The sequence below is a fragment of the Cottoperca gobio genome, chromosome 6 (assembly GCF_900634415.1).
Source record: "Cottoperca gobio chromosome 6, fCotGob3.1, whole genome shotgun sequence".
In the NCBI taxonomy this organism is placed as follows: Eukaryota; Metazoa; Chordata; class Actinopteri; order Perciformes; family Bovichtidae; genus Cottoperca; species Cottoperca gobio.
The window spans coordinates 1-18,880 of NC_041360.1; the positions used below are offsets into that span (position 1 = coordinate 1).

The window sequence follows — 18,880 nt, forward strand, 5'->3', positions numbered from 1 at the left end:
GTGAGGACAGTGAGGACAGTGTGAATAGAGTAGAAAGATGAGACCGCGTGAGGACAGCGTGAGTAGGAAATCGTGAGGACAGCTTGATGACAGAGTGAAGAGGATACATGTGGACAGAGGGACAAGGATGACAGTGTGAGGACACGTGTAAGGGACAGATGTTGAAGAACAGTTAGGACAGGTGAGCACAGTGTGAGTACAGCAGTGAGACCATGAGTACAGTGTGAGTAACAGAGTGAGGACAGCATGAGTACAGTGTGAGTACAGAGTGGAGGACAGTGTGAGGACAGTGGTGAGGACAATGTGAGGACAGATTAGAACACATAGCGTGAGGGACAGTATGAGGACAGAGTGGGAAAGCGTGAGGACAGTGTGAAGGACAGCGTGAGGACAGCGTGAAGACAGTATGAGTACAACGCGTGAGGACAGCATTGAGGACAATAAGGACAGTGGGAGGACAGGTGTGAGGACCAGTGTTGAAGGAAGTGAGTGAAGAGGCAGGGACTGGTGAGGACATTTGTGATGCCGATGAGAGTGAGGACAGAGTGAGGACAAGTGTGAGGGAAGTGTGAGGACAGATTAAACACAGCGTGAGGACAGTATGAGGACAGAGTGGAGGAAAGCGTTTGAGGACAGCGTGGAGGGACAGTGTGAGGGACAGGGACAGAGTGAGGACAGGCGTGGAGGACAGCGGAAGACAGTATGAGTACAGGTTGAGGACGATTGAGGACAGTAAGGACAGTGTGAGGACAGTGTGAGGACAGTGTGAGGAAGAGTGAGGACAGTGTGAGGACAGTGTGACGATAGAGTGAGGACAGACGTGAGGACAGTGTGAGGACAGGTGTGAGGACAGTGTGAGGACAGATTAAACACAGCGTGAGGACAGTATGAGGACAGAGTGAGGAAAGCGTGAGGACAGTGTGAGGACAGCGTGAGGACAGCGTGAGAACAGCGTGAAGACAGTATGAGTACAGCGTGAGGACAGATTAAGGACAGTAAGGACAGTGTGAGGACAGTGTGAGGACAGTGTGAGGAGAAAGAGGAAAGTGTGAGTACAGAGTGAGGACAGTGTGAGGACAGTGTGAGGATAGTGTGAAGACATTGTTAGGATAGAGTGAGGACAGTTTAAAGACAGTGTGAGGACAGCGTGAGGACAGTATGAGGACACTATGAGTTTGAGAGTGAGGACAGCGTGAGGACATAGTGAGGACAGTGTGAGTACAAGTGAGAACAGCGTGAGGACAGTGTGAGTACAGAGTGAGGACAGCGTGAGGACAGCGTGAGGATAGCGTGAGGACAGTGTGAGGATAGTGTGAAAACATTGTGAGGATAGAGTGAGGACAGTTTGAGGACAGATTGAAGACAGTGTTAGGACAGTGTGAGTACAGAGTGAGAACAGCATGAGTACAGTGTGAGTACAGAGTGAGGACAGTGTGAGGACAGTGTGAGGACAGTGTGAGGACAGATTAAACACAGCGTGAGGACAGTATGAGGACAGAGTGAGGAAAGCGTGAGGACAGCGTGAGGACAGTGTGAGGACATCGTGAGGACAGCGTGAGGACAGCGTGAAGACAGTATGAGTACAGCGTGAGGACAGATTGAGGACAGTAAGGACAGTGTGAGGACAGTGTGAGGACAGTGTGAGGAAGAGTGAGAAAGGTGTGAGTACAGAGTGAGGACAGCGTGAGGACAGCGTGAGGACAGATTGAGGACAGTGTGAGGACAGCGTGAGGACAGTTTGAGGACAGTGTGAGGACAGTGTGAGGATAGAGTAAGGACAGCGTGAGGACAGATTGAAGACAGAGTGAGGACAGTGTGAGGAAAGATTGAGGAAAGATTGAGGAAAGTGTGAGTACAGAGTGAGGACAGCGTGAGGAAAGATTGAGGACAGCGTGAGTACAGAGTGAGGACAGCGTGAGGACAGTGTGAGGATAGCGTGAGGACAGTGTGAGGATAGTGTGAGGACATTGTGAGGATACAGTGAGGACAGTTTGAGGACAGATTGAAGACAGCGTGAGGACAGAGTGAGTACAGCGTGAGGACAGTGTGAGGACAGTGTGAGGATAGAGTGAGGACAGTGTGAGGATAGAGTGAGGACAGTATAAGGACAGCGTGAGGACAGCGTGAGGACAGTATGAGGACAGCGTGAGGACAGCGTGAGGACATAGTGAGGACAGCGTGAGGAAAGTGTGAGGATAGCATGAGGACAGTGTGAGGACAGTGTGAGGATAGAGTGAGGATAGAGTGAGGACAGTATGAGGACAGCGTGAGGACAGCGTGAGGACAGCGTGAGGAAAGATTGAGGACAGCGTGAGGACAGATTGAGGACAGCGTGAGGACAGTGTGAGGACAGTGTGAGGATAGAGTGAGGACAGTATGAGGACAGCGTGAGGACAGTGTGAGGAAAGCGTATGGACAGCGTGAGGACAGTATGAGGACAGAGTGAGGACAGCGTGAGGACATAGTGAGGACAGCGTGAGGACAAATTGAAGACAGCATAATGACAGTGTGAGTACAGAGTGAGGACAGCGTGAGGACAGTGTGAGGATAGCATGAGGACAGCGTGAGGACAGATTGAGGACAGCGTGAGGACAGTGTGAGGACAGTATGAGGACAGCGTGAGGACAGCGTGAGGACAGCGTGAGGACAGTATGAGGACAGAGTGAGGACAGCGTGAGGACATAGTGAGGACAGCGTGAGGACAGATTGAAGACAGCGTGATGACAGTGTGAGTACAGAGTGAGGACAGCGTGAGGACAGTGTGAGGATAGCGTGAGGACAGTGTGAGGATAGTGTGAAGACATTGTGAGGATAGAGTGAGGACAGTTTGAAGACAGTGTGAGGACAGAGTTAGGACAGAGTGAGGACAGTATGAGTACAGAGTGAGGACAGCGTGAGGACAGCGTGAGGACAGCGTGAGGACAGATTAAAGAGAGCGTGAGGACAGTATGAGTACAGAGTGAGGAAAGCGTGAGGACAAAGTGAGGCCAGCGTGAGGACAGTGTGAGGACAGCGTGAAGACAGAGTGAGGACAGCGTGAGGACAGCGTGAGAACAGAGTAAGGACAGTGTGACGACAGCTTAAGGACAGTGTGAGGACAGATTGAAGAAAGTGTGAGGACAGATTGAGGACAGTGTGAGGACAGTATGAGGACAGCGTGTGGACAGCGTGAGGACAGCGTGAGGACAGCATCAGGACAGCGTGAGGAAAGATTGAAGACAGCGTTTGGACAGTGTGTGTACAGAGTGAGTACAGAGTGTGGAAAGTGTGATGACAGCATGAGGAAAGCGTGAGGACAGATTGAAGACAGCGTGAGGACAGTTTGTCGATAGAGTGAGGACAGAGTGAGGACAGTGTGAGGACAGTGTGAGGACAGTGTGAGGACAGTGTGAGGACAGATTAAACACAGCGTGAGGACAGTATGAGGACAGAGTGAGGAAAGCGTGAGGACAGCGTGAGGACAGTGTGAGGACAGCGTGAGTACAGCGTGAGTACAGCGTGAAGACAGTATGAGTACAGCGTGAGGACAGATTAAGGACAGTAAGGACAGTGTGAGGACAGTGTGAGGACAGTGTGAGGAAGAGTGAGGAAAGTGTGAGTACAGAGTGAGGACAGCGTGAGGACAGTTTGAGGACAGTGTGAGTACAGTGTGAGGATAGAGTGAGGACAGCGTGAGGACAGCGTGAGGACAGATTGAAGACAGCGTGAGAACAGTGTGAGGAAAGAGTGAGGAAAGTGTGAGTACAGAGTGAGGACAGCGTGAGGAAAGATTGAGGACAGCGTGAGGACAGATTGAGGACAGCGTGAGGACACTGTGAGGACAGTGTGAGGATAGAGTGAGGACAGTATGAGGACAGCGTGAGGACAGCGTGAGGAAAGCGTGAGGAAAGCGTGAGGACAGTATGAGGACAGAGTGAGGACAGCGTGAGCACATAGTGAGGACAGCTTGAGGACAGAGTGAGGACAGCGTGAGGATAGCGTGAGGACAGTGTGAGGATAGTGTGAAGACATTGTGAGGATAGAGTGAGGACAGTTTGAGGACAGATTGAAGACAGTGTTAGGACAGTGTGAGTACAGAGTGAGAACAGCATGAGTACAGTGTGAGTACAGAGTGAGGACAGTGTGAGGACAGTGTGAGGACAGTGTTTGGACAGATTAAACACAGCGTGAGGACAGTATGAGGACAGAGTGAGGAAAGCGTGAGGACAGCGTGAGGACAGCGTGAGGACAGCGTGAGGACAGCGTGAAGACAGTATGAGTACAGCGTGAGGACAGATTGAGGACAAGAAGGAAAGTGTGAGGACAGTGTGAGGACAGTGTGAGGAAGAGTGAGGAAAGTGTGAGTACAGAGTGAGGACAGCGTGAGGACAGCGTGAGGACAGATTGAGGACAGTGTGAGGACAGCGCGAGGACAGTTTGAGGACAGTGTGAGGACAGTGTGAGGATAGAGTGAGGACAGCGTGAGGACAGCGTGAGGACAGATTGAAGACAGCGTGAGAACAGTGTGAGGAAAGAGTGAGGAAAGTGTGAGTACAGAGTGAGGACAGCGTGAGGAAAGATTGAGGACAGCGTGAGGAGAGATTGAGGACAGCGTGAGGACAGTGTGAGGACAGCGTGAGGATAGAGTGAGGACAGTATGAGGACAGCGTGAGGACAGAGTGAGGAAAGAGTGAGGACAGCGTGAGGACAGTATGAGGACAGAGTGAGGACAGCGTGAGGACATAGTGAGGACAGCGTGAGGACAGATTGAAGATAGCGTGATGACAGTGTGAGTACATAGTGAGGACATCGTGAGGACAGATTGAAGACAGCGTGATGACAGTGTGAGTACAGAGTGAGGACAGTGTGAGGACAGTGTGAGGACAGTGTGAGATTAGTGTGAAGACATTGTGAGGATAGAGTGAGGACAGTTTGAAGACAGTGTGAGGACAGCGTGAGGACAGAGTGAGGACAGTATGAGTACAGAGTGAGGACAGCGTTAGGACAGCGTGAGGACTGCTTGAGGACAGTATGAGGACAGCGTGAGGACAGCGTGAGGACAGCGTGAGGACAGTATGAGGACAGAGTGAGGAAAGTGTGAGTACAGAGTGAGGACAGCGTGAGGAAAGATTGAGGACAGCGTGAGGACAGCGCGAGGACAGTTTGAGGACAGTGTGAGGACAGTGTGAGGATAGAGTGAGGACAGCGTGAGGACAGCGTGAGGACAGATTGAAGACAGCGTGAGAACAGTGTGAGGAAAGATTGAGGACAGCGTGAGGAGAGATTGAGGACAGCGTGAGGACAGTGTGAGGAAAGCGTGAGGATAGAGTGAGGACAGTATGAGGACAGCGTGAGGACAGCGTGAGGAAAGAGTGAGGACAGCGTGAGGACAGCGTGAGGACAGATTAAAGAGAGCGTGAGGACAGTATGAGTACAGAGTGAGGAAAGCGTGAGGACAAAGTGAGGCCAGCGTGAGGACAGTGTGAGGACAGAGTGAGGAAAGAATGAGGACATAGTGAGGACAGCGTGAGGACAGTGTGAGGACAGCGTGAGGACAGCGTGAGGACAGATTAAAGAGAGCGTGAGGACAGTATGAGTACAGAGTGAGGAAAGCGTGAGGACAAAGTGAGGCCAGCGTGAGGACAGTGTGAGGACAGCGTGAAGACAGAGTGAGGACAGCGTGAGGACAGCGTGAGAACAGAGTAAGGACAGTGTGACGACAGCTTAAGGACAGTGTGAGGACAGATTGAAGAAAGTGTGAGGACAGATTGAGGACAGTGTGAGGACAGTATGAGGACAGCGTGTGGACAGCGTGAGGACAGCGTGAGGACAGCATAAGTACAGCGTGAGGAAAGATTGAAGACAGCGTTTGGACAGTGTGTGTACAGAGTGAGGACAGCATGAGGACAGAGTGAGTACAGAGTGAGGACAGTGTGAGGACAGCGTGTGGACAGCGTGAGGACAGCATCAGGACAGCGTGAGGACAGAGTGAGGACAGTATGAGTACAGAGTGAGGACAGCGTTAGGACAGCGTGAGGACTGCTTGAGGACAGTATGAGGACAGCGTGAGGACAGCGTGAGGACAGCGTGAGGACAGTATGAGGACAGAGTGAGGAAAGTGTGAGTACAGAGTGAGGACAGCGTGAGGAAAGATTGAGGACAGCATGAGGACAGTGTGAGGACAGTGTGAGGATAGAGTTAGGACAGTATGAGGACAGCGTGAGAACAGCGTGAGGACAGCATGAGGACAGAGTGAGTACAGAGTGAGGACAGTGTGAGGACAGCGTGAGGATAGAGTGTGGAAAGTGTGATGACAGCATGAGGACAGCGTGAGGACAGTGTGAGGATAGAGTGAGGACAGAGTGAGGACAGTGTGAGGACAGTGTGAGGACAGATTAAACACAGCGTGAGGACAGTATGAGGACAGAGTGAGGAAAGCATGAGGACATAGTGAGGACAGCGTGAGGACAGTGTGAGGACAGCGTGAAGACAGAATGAGGACAGCGTGAGGACAGCGTGAGGACAGCGTGAGGACAGATTAAAGAGAGCGTGAGGACAGTATGAGTACAGAGTGAGGAAAGCGTGAGGACAAAGTGAGGCCAGCGTGAGGACAGTGTGAGGACAGAGTGAGGACAGCGTGAGGACAGCGTGAGAACAGAGTAAGGACAGTGTGACGACAGCTTAAGGACAGTGTGAGGACAGATTGAAGAAAGTGTGAGGACAGATTGAAGACAGTGTGAGGACAGTATGAGGACAGCGTGTGGACAGCGTGAGGACAGCGTGAGGACAGCATCAGGACAGCGTGAGGAAAGATTGAAGACAGCGTTTGGACAGTGTGTGTACAGAGTGAGGACAGCATGAGGACAGAGTGAGTACAGAGTGAGGACAGTGTGAGGACAGCGTGTGGACAGCGTGAGGACAGCATCAGGACAGCGTGAGGACAGAGTGAGGACAGTATGAGTACAGAGTGAGGACAGCGTTAGGACAGCGTGAGGACTGCTTGAGGACAGTATGAGGACAGCGTGAGGACAGCGTGAGGACAGCGTGAGGACAGTATGAGGACAGAGTGAGGAAAGTGTGAGTACAGAGTGAGGACAGCGTGAGGAAAGATTGAGGACAGCATGAGGACAGTGTGAGGACAGTGTGAGGATAGAGTTAGGACAGTATGAGGACAGCGTGAGAACAGCGTGAGGACAGCATGAGGACAGAGTGAGTACAGAGTGAGGACAGTGTGAGGACAGCGTGAGGATAGAGTGTGGAAAGTGTGATGACAGCATGAGGACAGCGTGAGGACAGTGTGAGGATAGAGTGAGGACAGAGTGAGGACAGTGTGAGGACAGTGTGAGGACAGATTAAACACAGCGTGAGGACAGTATGAGGACAGAGTGAGGAAAGCATGAGGACATAGTGAGGACAGCGTGAGGACAGTGTGAGGACAGCGTGAAGACAGAATGAGGACAGCATGAGAACAGTGTGAGGATAGAGTGAGGACAGCGTGAGGACAGTATGAGGACAGAGTGAGGACAGCGTGAGGACATAGTGAGGACAGTGTGACGAAGAGTGAGGAAAGTGTGAGTACAGAGTGAGGACAGCGTGAGGACAGTGTTAGGACAGATTGAGGACAGTGTGAGGACAGCGTGAGGACGGTGTGAGGACAGTGTGAGGACAGCATGAGGACAGATTGAAGACAGCCTGAGGACAGTGTGAGGAAAGAGTGAGGACAGCGTGAGGACAGTATGAGGACAGAGTGAGGACAGCGTGAGGACATAGTGAGGAAAGTATGAGTACAGAGTGAGGACAGCGTGAGGACATAATGAGGACATAGTGAGGACATAGTGAGTACAAAGTGAGAACAGCGTGAGGACAGTGTGAGTACAGAGTGAGGACAGCGTGAGGACAGTGTGAGGATAGTGTGAAGACATTGTGAGGATAGAGTGAGGACAGTTTGAGGACAGATTGAAGACAGTGTTAGGACAGTGTGAGTACAGAGTGAGAACAGCGTGAGTACAGTGTGAGTACAGAGTGAGGACAGCGTGAGGACAGTGTGAGGATAGCGTGAGGACAGTGTGAGGATACAGTGAGGACAGTTTGAGGACAGATTGAAGACAGCGTGAGGACAGAGTGAGTACAGCATGGGAACAGAATGAGTACAGAGTGAGGACAGAGTGAAGACAGAGTGAGGAGAGCATGAGGACAGCGTGAGGACAGAGTGAGTACAGCATGGGAACAGAATGAGTACAGAGTGAGGACAGAGTGAAGACAGAGTGAGGAGAGCATGAGGACAGCGTGAGGACAGTGTGAGGACAGTGTGAGGACAGCGTGAGGACATTGTGAGGACAGTGTGAGGACAGATTGAAGACAGCGTGAGAACAGAATGAGTACAGAGTGAGGAAAGTGTGAGGACAGTGTGAGGACAGAATGAGTACAGAGTGAGAACAGCATGAGGACAGAGTGAGGACAGAGTGAGGACAGCGTGAGGACAGCGTGAGGACAGCGTGAAGACAGTGTGAGGACAGATTGAAGACAGATTGAAGACAGAATGAGTACAGAGTGAGGTTAGTATGAGGACAGAGTGAGGACAGCATGGGGACAGTGTGAGGACAGTGTGAGGACAGTGTGAGGATAGAGTGAGGACAGTGTGAGGACGGTATAAGTACTGACCCAGCCCAACTCTGCTTAGCTTCCGAGATCGGATAAGATCGGGCGTTTTCAGTGTGGTATGGCCGTTATCTGAAATAGAGCATATACACTTGCTGTTTATAGAAGGTAAAACACAATGAATTGTATTTTCTTCATATACGCGGATAGTTCTATTCATGTCTTCATTTTGCTAATTAAGAAGGAAACAAAATGCTTACAGCACCGGGTATTCCCAGGCGGTCACCCATCCAAGTACTGACCCAGCCCAACTCTGCTTAGCTTCCGAGATCGGGCATTTTCTTTTTGTCCTATTTCTTTTTTTATTATGAAAATTGCAATTTTTACATTTTATTTACAATTCCACCTTATATTTCTGGGCACACATATCTTCCCTCAAAAACACCACATACATTTTTTAAAATTTAAATAAATTAACACTCAACCACCAGCAATCCCATATTATATAACCCAATAAGCACATTTACAAATTCAAACAACTAAAACACAACGAGTATTTAAATCATTGTCTCTGTCCCCTTATTTACATTATCAATCTACTGTCCCTTGTTTATACCTTAACCCCACATTTTTTTCTTATTTTTTTTTTCACCCACTCAACCATTCAATTTTTCTCTTTAACCTTACATGTATCTTTATCAACAATTGCTTTTTCAAAGGCTCCCATCCTCAGATTGAGTACATTTCTCTCCCATCTCCGCTCCTTTTTAAAAAAAGAAATTTTTCTTGATTACACCCTTCTTATGGGCTATCCTCTTCTTCCGGACCTTCTCCGTGGATAGACCACTGGGCTCACTCTCCTTCACACTCCCGCCACCGCTTCCTCCTCTGCTCCTGCCACCACCTCCATCTTGTCCTCGAATAGACCGCTGGGCTCACTCTCCTTCATGCTCCCAGACACCGCTTCCTCCTCTGCTCCTGCCACCACCTCCATCTTGTCCTCATCAGTCCTGTTCCCATCTTCGTCCTTAGCTTCCTCATGGTCTCCATCATCCCGCTCCTCCTCCACCTCTGACACGTCCGAATAGCGCCTCACACCTCTGCATACCTCCGTCTTTTCCTTCCTCACCTCCTTCGGACCCTCCACCGCCATCTCCTTGGACAGACCGCTGGGCTTGCTCTCCTTCTCGCCCCCAGCCACCTCATCCTCTGCTGCTCCTGCCACCTCCTCCATCTCGCCGTCTCCACCTACTTCCTCCTCTTCTCCTCCTCCCTTCGCCTCCTCCTCCACGCTCTCCTCCTTCTCCGCTCCTCTCACACACTCCTGGGCAAAATGTCCCATCTCCCCACACCTGTAGCACTTCAGCTCCGGGCATTCCCTGTAAATATGCCCCGGCTTGATGCACAGACAGCACACTCTCTCCTGCCGGTCATGTATCACCCTGAAATGTTCTATCCCCTCAATTGTGTGGAAGTGTGTAGAGTATGGCAGTGACCTCACCTCTTCTGTGAATTTTACTCTCAAGAATCGAGTGCCGTCCACCACATCTGTTCCAGGCCACACTCTTCTTTTTATCCCCGATGCTGCTCCAACTCCCCACTCCCCGGTCAATTATTTGATCATCTGTTATATACACAGGCAGGTTAAAAAAAGAGACAACCATCTCATCACTGTTCATCTCCTTACATGGGTAAGAAGATTGTAGTCTCTCCAACTTTAAATCAATCAATCAGTGTCTTTTTTCCCTCCACAGTCTCCATTGTCACCTCCAGCCTGTTCTCTCCTCTCACTCTGCACCTCAGCACTACTCCACACTCCCGCTTAACTGCCTTCAGCACGTCCATTATTGTCTTCTTCTCTCCACCTTCCACCACCACCATCACCGTCAAACTTTTGCTTTATTTAGCCCATTCACTTCCTTGTCCACTCGGCATCACTTTGTCCTGTCCGTTCCTGTTGTCTTCAGCCATTGTGATCCTTCCGTAAAATTAAACAAATAAACAATCCTCCCCTACTACCCTAAAATAGTAGGGGGCCAGATCATATAAAAGAAAAACTATCCAGCAGCAACCGAAAAGAAAAGAAATTCTCAGTCTGTTGCAAATGTTCAAACAAACAAAACCTGCTCAATGCTCCTTCTCCTCCACCTTCCAACTCTCAGCTCGTTAGTCACAACTCACCACACTTGTGTTCAGTGTGGTATGGCCGTAATCTGAAATAGAGCATATACACTTGCTGTTTATAGAAGGTAAAACACAATGAATTGTTTTTTCTTAATATACATGGACAGTTCTATTCATGTCTTCATTTTGCTAATTAAGAAGGAAACAAAATGCTTACAGCACCGGGTATACCCAGGCGGTCTCCCATCCCAGTACTGACCCAGCCCAACTCTTCTTAGCTTCCTAGATCAGATGAGATCGGGCGTTGTCAGTGTGGTATGGCCATAATCTGAAATAGAGCATATACACTTGCTGTTTATAGAAAGTAAAACACAATGAATTGTCTTTTCTTAATATTGTGAAGTAAATTACTCCTGAGTGTATTAATCCACACTTGAAAGACTATCATATGTATTTGTCTACCTCAATCAATGAATGTATTTCTGCACTATGAATGTATTTAGCCATATGTTTTACGAGCCTTTGGACACACTTGAGCGGAGCCGTCAGACAGGAACCTGGGGTTCTTTGAGCCATTCAGTCTGTGGAAACGGCGATGCGAATTGTGTCCTCAGCTGAGAGTATTTTCTATGTTTGACTTATCACGTTAATAAATATATCGATTTAACTAGAAGATTGCTGTTTTGATTCGACATTCAAGCTCCGAGTTCTTCAACTTTTCCCACCATTAATTGGTGCCCCGTGTGAGGTATTCATTGCACGTGCACACAAGATCAGGTGAGAGTGAACACCGGTTAAATCAAATATTCACTGCAGGTAGATTAGGAAAATTTATTAATGAATGCCAGCAACAATGTTCGACGGTCATAGCTAATACAACTGCTGTTAAACGATAAAAAGCAATCTTGAATGTTGAAATACATGTGATAAGAGCAAGCATTGAAGATATTAATTGTGTTTAAAAACCCGTAAGGAACGGTAATTATTAACAAAATCCCACCGTGGGTGTCCAGTAAGGTACTGGATAAAGCTTAAGGAAAGCTTGCATTGATTTAGTTTAATATGAAAATACCTAAGGAAGGTAGCTAAGAAAACTTAGTTGATAAACGATAAGATTAAATGTTAAAAAAGTCCTACGGAAGGCAAATAAGTATAGTTTAATTACAAGACTTACAGGAAGCCTAGCATAGATGCTAGTGTTGTAGCGAAAGGAGAATATTGAATATAAGCCTGAATTACGTGAAGTCGATAACGATCTATTTCATAGTCTCAGTGACGTTATATATCATCTCCTTTGGACAGCATAGTGGTAAAATAAGAATGTTAAGATTTGTTGTATTGTTGTATTGTAGTATTGTTGTTGTGAGTAAAGTGTATCTCAAGCAGGCCTAAGGCGAGGCTACGTTAGTGCTGATATTTAGCTAATGCATTTGAGTTTGTAGAACAGGTGAAAACTGTTCAAACTGACTGGTGGACGGTTGTGAAATCAAAGAGAACCGTAGAGTGTATGTGAAGTAGTTTTAAGTTGGAAAAACGTGAAAGAAGGAGACGTTTTTGTGAAAGGCCTCAGAGATTAGGACCAGCTAACTATGGCCAAGTGATGCTGGGTCGCTAATTCCGCCTACTTGATGCTATGTGGCATGAGAAAGTAAAATTGTGATAAACTAAACCTTGAGTCTTACGCTGAAGCATTTTGGGTGGAAATAGAATGCATAAGTGATGTATTGACAGAGTGATTAAACCAAAGATGCGAGTTTTCTCCAAACTGAAAGGAGAGAAAATTTAGAACAAAGAAACCTCCATTTTCTATCCTTCTTCATCCGGTGGGAATTCAACAAAAAAAACCACATCCGGTTGATAGCTAAATGCCTCTGGTGGACAAAATTGAGACTACAGCTAAAATTTCATAAAAACTTTCCAAAATTTAAACACCTCCACCTGTAGGACGGCAATTAAAGTGCACCTAAATTTAAAAATCGTGCACCAGCAGACAAATTGATAAATTACAATTCAAAATCCAATTGAAATTCAAGGATAGATTAGATGGACTTTTGAATTAAGACATTCTTGATTAATTTTTCTCTAATATTGATTGACCAATTGAACATTTATTTTTTCATTAAAATTCTCTGTTCATTATTTTTTATTACAATTTTTATATCTTTTGATTAAAAAATATTTTTGCAAATTGACATTTCTGTTTGAAAAATAGAAACATTTTGATTAACATTTTTTCTTATTAACAATTAAACAATTCATAAAAAAATGTTATTGCAATTTTCATTTAGATTTTCAGATTAACATTTTGTTCACTAACATTGATTAATTGAACATTTATTTTGATTAAAACTTCGCTTTCATTTATTTTTAGATAAAAAATTAGAAAACAAAAAGAGCTACTTTGATTAACATTCATTTTATTTTTTGTTTTTGAGCTAAAGTTTGTTTTTGTTGAACCCAATTTTAATATTACAAATTTGTTTTTAGATTAACCCTTTTTAGGAAAACCTGAAAAATTAAAATCTTTGGGTTAAACATTTATGTTTTATCAAATTTTGTTTTGTTTAAACCATTTAAGTTAAAAAAAAATTAGAAATCCGGGATTTAAAAAATAAACAACATTTGTCCTTTAGTGGGATACTGCGTACATCAGTTACAATGGCGGACAAGGGGGACCCAAAACCAGTCAAGACTGTATCCACAGCGGACTTGAAAGTGACAATGTTCAAAAGGCTGGAAGCCTCCACTGAACCTGCTGAAAGAAGGAAAGTCAGAGAGAAGATGGAAGAGCTGCCCCAGCTGTGGCAAACAAGAAGACAAATCTCAGAAGATGACAAGCCAGGTCTTACTGCAAGCCAACGAAGAGCAGTTGTTGACTATGAAAACGGAGAATATCTGCAACATGCTACAGCCTGGGAGAGAGCGGGAAAAAGACGATTCGGCGCCACACATAGGGCATTTCAGAAAGCTGAAAAGAGGAAGGCTCGAGTCATGAGTCTTCTTTTCCATCTTAAATATGTACCACCAACTGCGGGGGGTACAATCTGCGTGGTTAAGGAAGCGGGAGAGACAAAAGACGACAAAAAAGATCAGAAGGTACACATCTCTCAAACTCCTCAGCTCTACCCAGATTTGTCCCAAGTTGCCGCCCCTCCGGCATACTCATCCAATAGCAATCCTTTTCGTTCCACTTCCATTCAAGCACCTGTGTACCAGGTGAGTGGAGGAGTTCTGGAAGTCAAGGAAAGTGAGAGTAGCGCACGTATGGGATCCGTGCTGAAACAACTCACGAAACTCTCAGACAAGGATCAGAGAATGGTGAAACAGAGAATGGTGGAACACAGCATGAACATGAAAGAGAGAGGGTTCCAAAAAGATGTTCTCTCTACCTCAGTTCCAAGCCACTTGCCCCACAGTGTCTTGGAGCCTGCCCAGTCCTTTCAGCCTGCAAAAACACTTCAGCCTGTCCAGTCCTTTTTGCCTGCCCAATCACTATATCATGCCAAGTCACTTCAATATTCCTCTGGAGGTCTGGAGAGCATGACCATGGACAAAGAAGCAAGACAAATGAGTGAAGACAGAAGAAAGGAAATGGGATCACAAGGAATGGCCGAGCTATTGAATAGAACAAACTATCATGACTACGTGGGAAATAGTGGGACACAAGGGATTGGATCAGCAAGGGCGAAGGACTGGGGAGGTCACAACGGCAATGTTGAGAAGGGTGCATCACAAGCTCGAGAATTCCACGGGGATGCAGAAAAAGATCCCAGCAGAGAAAACTTAGGTACAGAAGACGGCCTAACGAAATACACCATATTGGAAGGAAGCATGACAGTGGCTGATGAAGCCTCCATCGCTAGCAGAACCAGAAGACAGAATCAAGTAAGAGGGTTACAGGCCCCCCTCATGGCAACTCAAGGAGGGAACATGATATACCAACCATGGAGTCATCGGGACATGGAGAGTTTGGTGTCCAAACTTCCTCCCCTCAGCGGCGGAGGACAAAAGTGGATTTCGGAATTTGAAAAGTATACTGCAGGAGACCGAGTGTGCGTGGGTGATTTGAGAAGTGTCATCGCCAGACTGGAAGGAAGTCTGAAGGCGAGGGAAATTGACGCTAAAACAGGATGCAGTGGGGCGGTTGATGAACTGTCGTTCAATGCATACAGGAATCTCTACTGGACTGCCCTGAGAGACACCTACCCCACCACTCGCAGCCTGACAGCTTTGTCCAGCCTGAAGAAAGGAACTGAAGAAGACATGCATCTTTTCCTAAAAAGGAGTGAAGGTATCAAATCAAATCAAATCAAATCAAATTTATTTGTATAGCCCAATATCACAAATTATACATTTGTCTCAGTGTGCTTTACAGACTGTACAGGTTACAACATCCTCTGTCCTTAGACCCTCGCATCGCACAAGGAAAAACTTCCTAAAAGAAACCCCAAAATTAAAGGGGAAAAAATGGAAGAAACCTCAGGGAGAGCAACTGAGGAGGGATCCCTCTCCCAGGACGGACAGACGTGCAATAGATGTCGTGTGTACAGGATAAACAACATAGTACAAATACAACATTTGACAGAAATTATGTTGTGTTGGAAAAAAAAAAAAAAAGAAATAGAAAGTTTGGATGAATCCAGGAAAATGTCAATAAGGCTTCCCGGTGTCCAGCAGGACCAGGTCAGCAGGCGCTGTCACGATTCATGATCCTGACGTAAACTTTATCAGTGGCAACCTGCCACATGAGAGACAGACACTCCGGGGATGATACCCCGGATGGTGAGTTAGTAACATACATTTACATAAATGCATACAGATAGAGAGGGAGAAGAAGAGAGGGAGAAGAAGAGAGAGGGAGAGAAGGAAGAGAGCAGGGAGGTGTCCCCCGGCAGTCTAAGCCTATAGCAGCATAACTAGGGGCTGATCCAGGGCAAACCTGAGCCAGCCCTAACTATAAGCTTTATCAAAAAGGAAAGTCTTTAGCCTACTCTTAAATGTGGAGAGTGTGTCTGCCTCCCGAACACAAACTGGAAGCTGGTTCCACTGGAGAGGAGCTTGATAGCTGAAGGCTCTGGCTCCCATTGTACTCTTAGAGACTCTAGGAACCACAAGTAACCCTGCAGTCTGGGAGCGTAATGCTCTAGTTGGTTTATAAGGTACTATGAGATCTTTAAGATATGCTGGAGCCTGACCTTTAATTGATTTGTAAGTCAGGAGAAGGATTTTGAATTCTATTCTGTATTTTACCGGGAGCCAGTGCAGAGCAGCTAATACAGGAGTAATATGATCCCATTTCCTTGTTCTAGTCAATACACGTGCCGCTGCATTTTGGATCAACTGAAGAGTCTTAACCGACTTTTTTGGACAACCTGATAACAATGAGTTGCAGTAATCCAGCCTTGAAGTAACAAATGCATGGACTAGTTTTTCTGCATCATTTTGAGACAGGATGTGTCTTATTTTTGCAATGTTACGTAGATGAAAGAAGGCAGTCCTTGAGATTTGTTTTATGTGGGAGTTAAACGACAGATCTTGATCAAAGATGACGCCAAGATTCCTTACAGTGGTGCTGGAGGCCAAGTTAATGCCATCCAGAGCTTCTATGTCATTAGAAAATGCGTTTCGGAGGCGTTTAGGGCCAAGTATAATAACTTCAGTTTTGTCTGTGTTTAACATCAAAAAGTTGCTAGACATCCAAGTTTTTATGTCCTTAAGGCATGCTTGAAGTTTAGCCAATTGATTGGTTTCATCTGGTTTAATTGATAGATATAATTGGGTATCATCCGCATAACAATGAAAGTTTATAGAGTGGTTCCTTATAATATTGCCCAAAGGAAGCATATATAAGGTGAATAGAATCGGTCCAAGTACAGAACCCTGCGGAACTCCGAGACTGACTTTGGCTGTCATGGAGGATTTATCGTTAACAAGTACAAATTGAGATCGCTCAGATAAATAGGACTTGAACCAGCTTAGTGCGGTTCCTCTTATGCCAACACAATGTTCCAGTCTCTGTAGTAGAATGTCATGATCAACAGTGTCGAAAGCAGCACTGAGGTCTAACAAGACAAGAACAGAGACGAGTCCTTTGTCTGAAGCCAATAGAAGGTCATTGGTAACTTTCACCAGTGCCGTCTCTGTGCTATGATGAACTCTAAATCCAGATTGAAAAACCTCAAATAAACTATTATTATGTAAAAAGTCACACAACTGTTTTGCGACTGCTTTCTCAAGGATTTTAGCGAGAAAGGGAAGGTTAGATATCGGCCTATAGTTGGCTAAAATCTCTGGATCAAGACCAGGCTTTTTAAGAAGTGGTTTTATTACAGCTACTTTAAAGGATTTTGGTACGTAGCCAGATAATAAAGACAGGTTGATCATATTTAATAACGAAGTGTTAATTAAGGGTAAAACTTCTTTAAACAGTTTAGTTGGAATCGGGTCTAAAAGACAGGTTGATGGTTTAGACGATGAGATTGTTGAAGTTAGTTGGTTAAGGTTGATTGGAGTAAAACAGTCTAGATATATTTCAGGAGTTACAGATGTTTTTAAAATTCCAACAGTTGAAGTTAAGTCATTACCAATTGAGGTCAGGAGGAGATTAATTTTGTCTCTAATAATTATAATTTTATCGTTAAAGAAACTCATAAAGTCGTCACTACTGAGAGATATAGGAACAGAAGGCTCTGTAGAGCTGTGGCTCTCTGTCAGCCTGGCTACAGTGCTGAAAAGAAACCTGGGGTTGTTCTTATTTTCTTCTATTAAGGAAGAGTAATAAGCTGCTCTGGCATTACGGAGAGCCTTCTTATACGTTTTAAGATGATCTAACCAGACTAAACGAGATTCTTCCAATTTAGTGGAACGCCATTTACTTTCAAGATTTCTCGACTTTTGTTTTAGTTTGCGGATTTGTAAATTAAGCCATGGAGCTTTCTTTTTCTGTTTTATGATCTTCTTCTTAAGAGGAGCGACAGAGTCGAGTGTTATTCGCAGTGAGGCTGCAGCGCTATCAACAAGATGATTAATTTGGGAGGGACTAAAGTTAGCATTGGAGTCCTCTGTTATATTGATATTGAGTCCTGGTATTGAATCAAGTGCTGATGGAATCACTTCCTTAAATTTAGTCACAGCACTTTCAGATAAACATCGAGCGTAGGATATTTTGCCTACTGGCTTGTAGTCCAGTAACAGGACTTCAAAAGTTATTAAAAAATGGTCTGATAAAAGAGGATTATGTGGACACACTGATAAACTTTCAATTTCAACACCATATCCCAGAACAAGGTCCAGAGTGTGGTTTAAACAGGTATCTGGATAGATAGCACTGGAGAGAGACATGACTCCACCCCAGCAGTCACCATGTTATGGAGAAATGCAGTGATAAAGGCCCTGCCTCCTCGAGTTCGAGAACAACTGGAGGATGTGGTGGGACTAGACACAAAGTCTGATGAGGAATGGAGAGAATACCTTGTACACCACGACCTTAAGAACAGGAAAGCAGAAGGGGAAAAAAACTATGAAGTGAATATGCTTACCAAGAGATTGCTATGGATGCAAGTGGCTGAAAAAGACAGCGAGGCTTCAAGGCTTAAGAGAGAGAAGAGACAAATGGTGATGGGTTCCACAGCTGCAGTGGAATTCGAAGCAGAAGCAGAAGGGCGAGCGCAGCAACAGGCTGCACAGCAGATGAGTGCTCATCCCTATTACCCTACAGGTCAGGTCAGTGCTCCTCCCTATTACACTGCAGCCCAGTTTAGTGCTCCGCCTTACTACCCGCCAGAGCCACCAGAAGAACAATGGAGAGGGGGAAGAAATCGCTACAGAGTCAGAGTACAAGTCCGGTCTACTGTGTGCTTTGCTTGTGGAGATCCCACTCATTGGATCAAAGATTGCCCAAGTCCACAACGTACTCAGGGGTACGGGCCCCCACAGTACATGCAGCGTGAGAGGGGACTCCCTAACAATAGAAGAGGAGGGAGAGGACAAAGAGGTTATGGGAGAGGTGGCGACCCACCAAACATCCATCAACTGCCTCTCTCTGCTTGGGAACCGCCCCAGCAGTGGGATGGCTCCTCCCAATGAGGATGCCCAGAGGATCCAACTGCAGGTGAAGCTATTCCAGCTAAAAACAAACCAATGGTCACCTGTATGATAGAAGGAGAAAAGATGGAGTTGA

At 46.2% G+C, this 18,880-nt stretch overlaps 1 pseudogene; it reads right to left on the reverse strand.

Annotated features, from left to right (window-relative positions):
- Positions 1-10,911: 10,911 nt before the first annotated feature.
- Positions 10,912-11,030, reverse strand: LOC115010327 (uncharacterized; annotated as a pseudogene).
- Between the last annotated feature and the right edge of the window lie 7,850 nt (positions 11,031-18,880).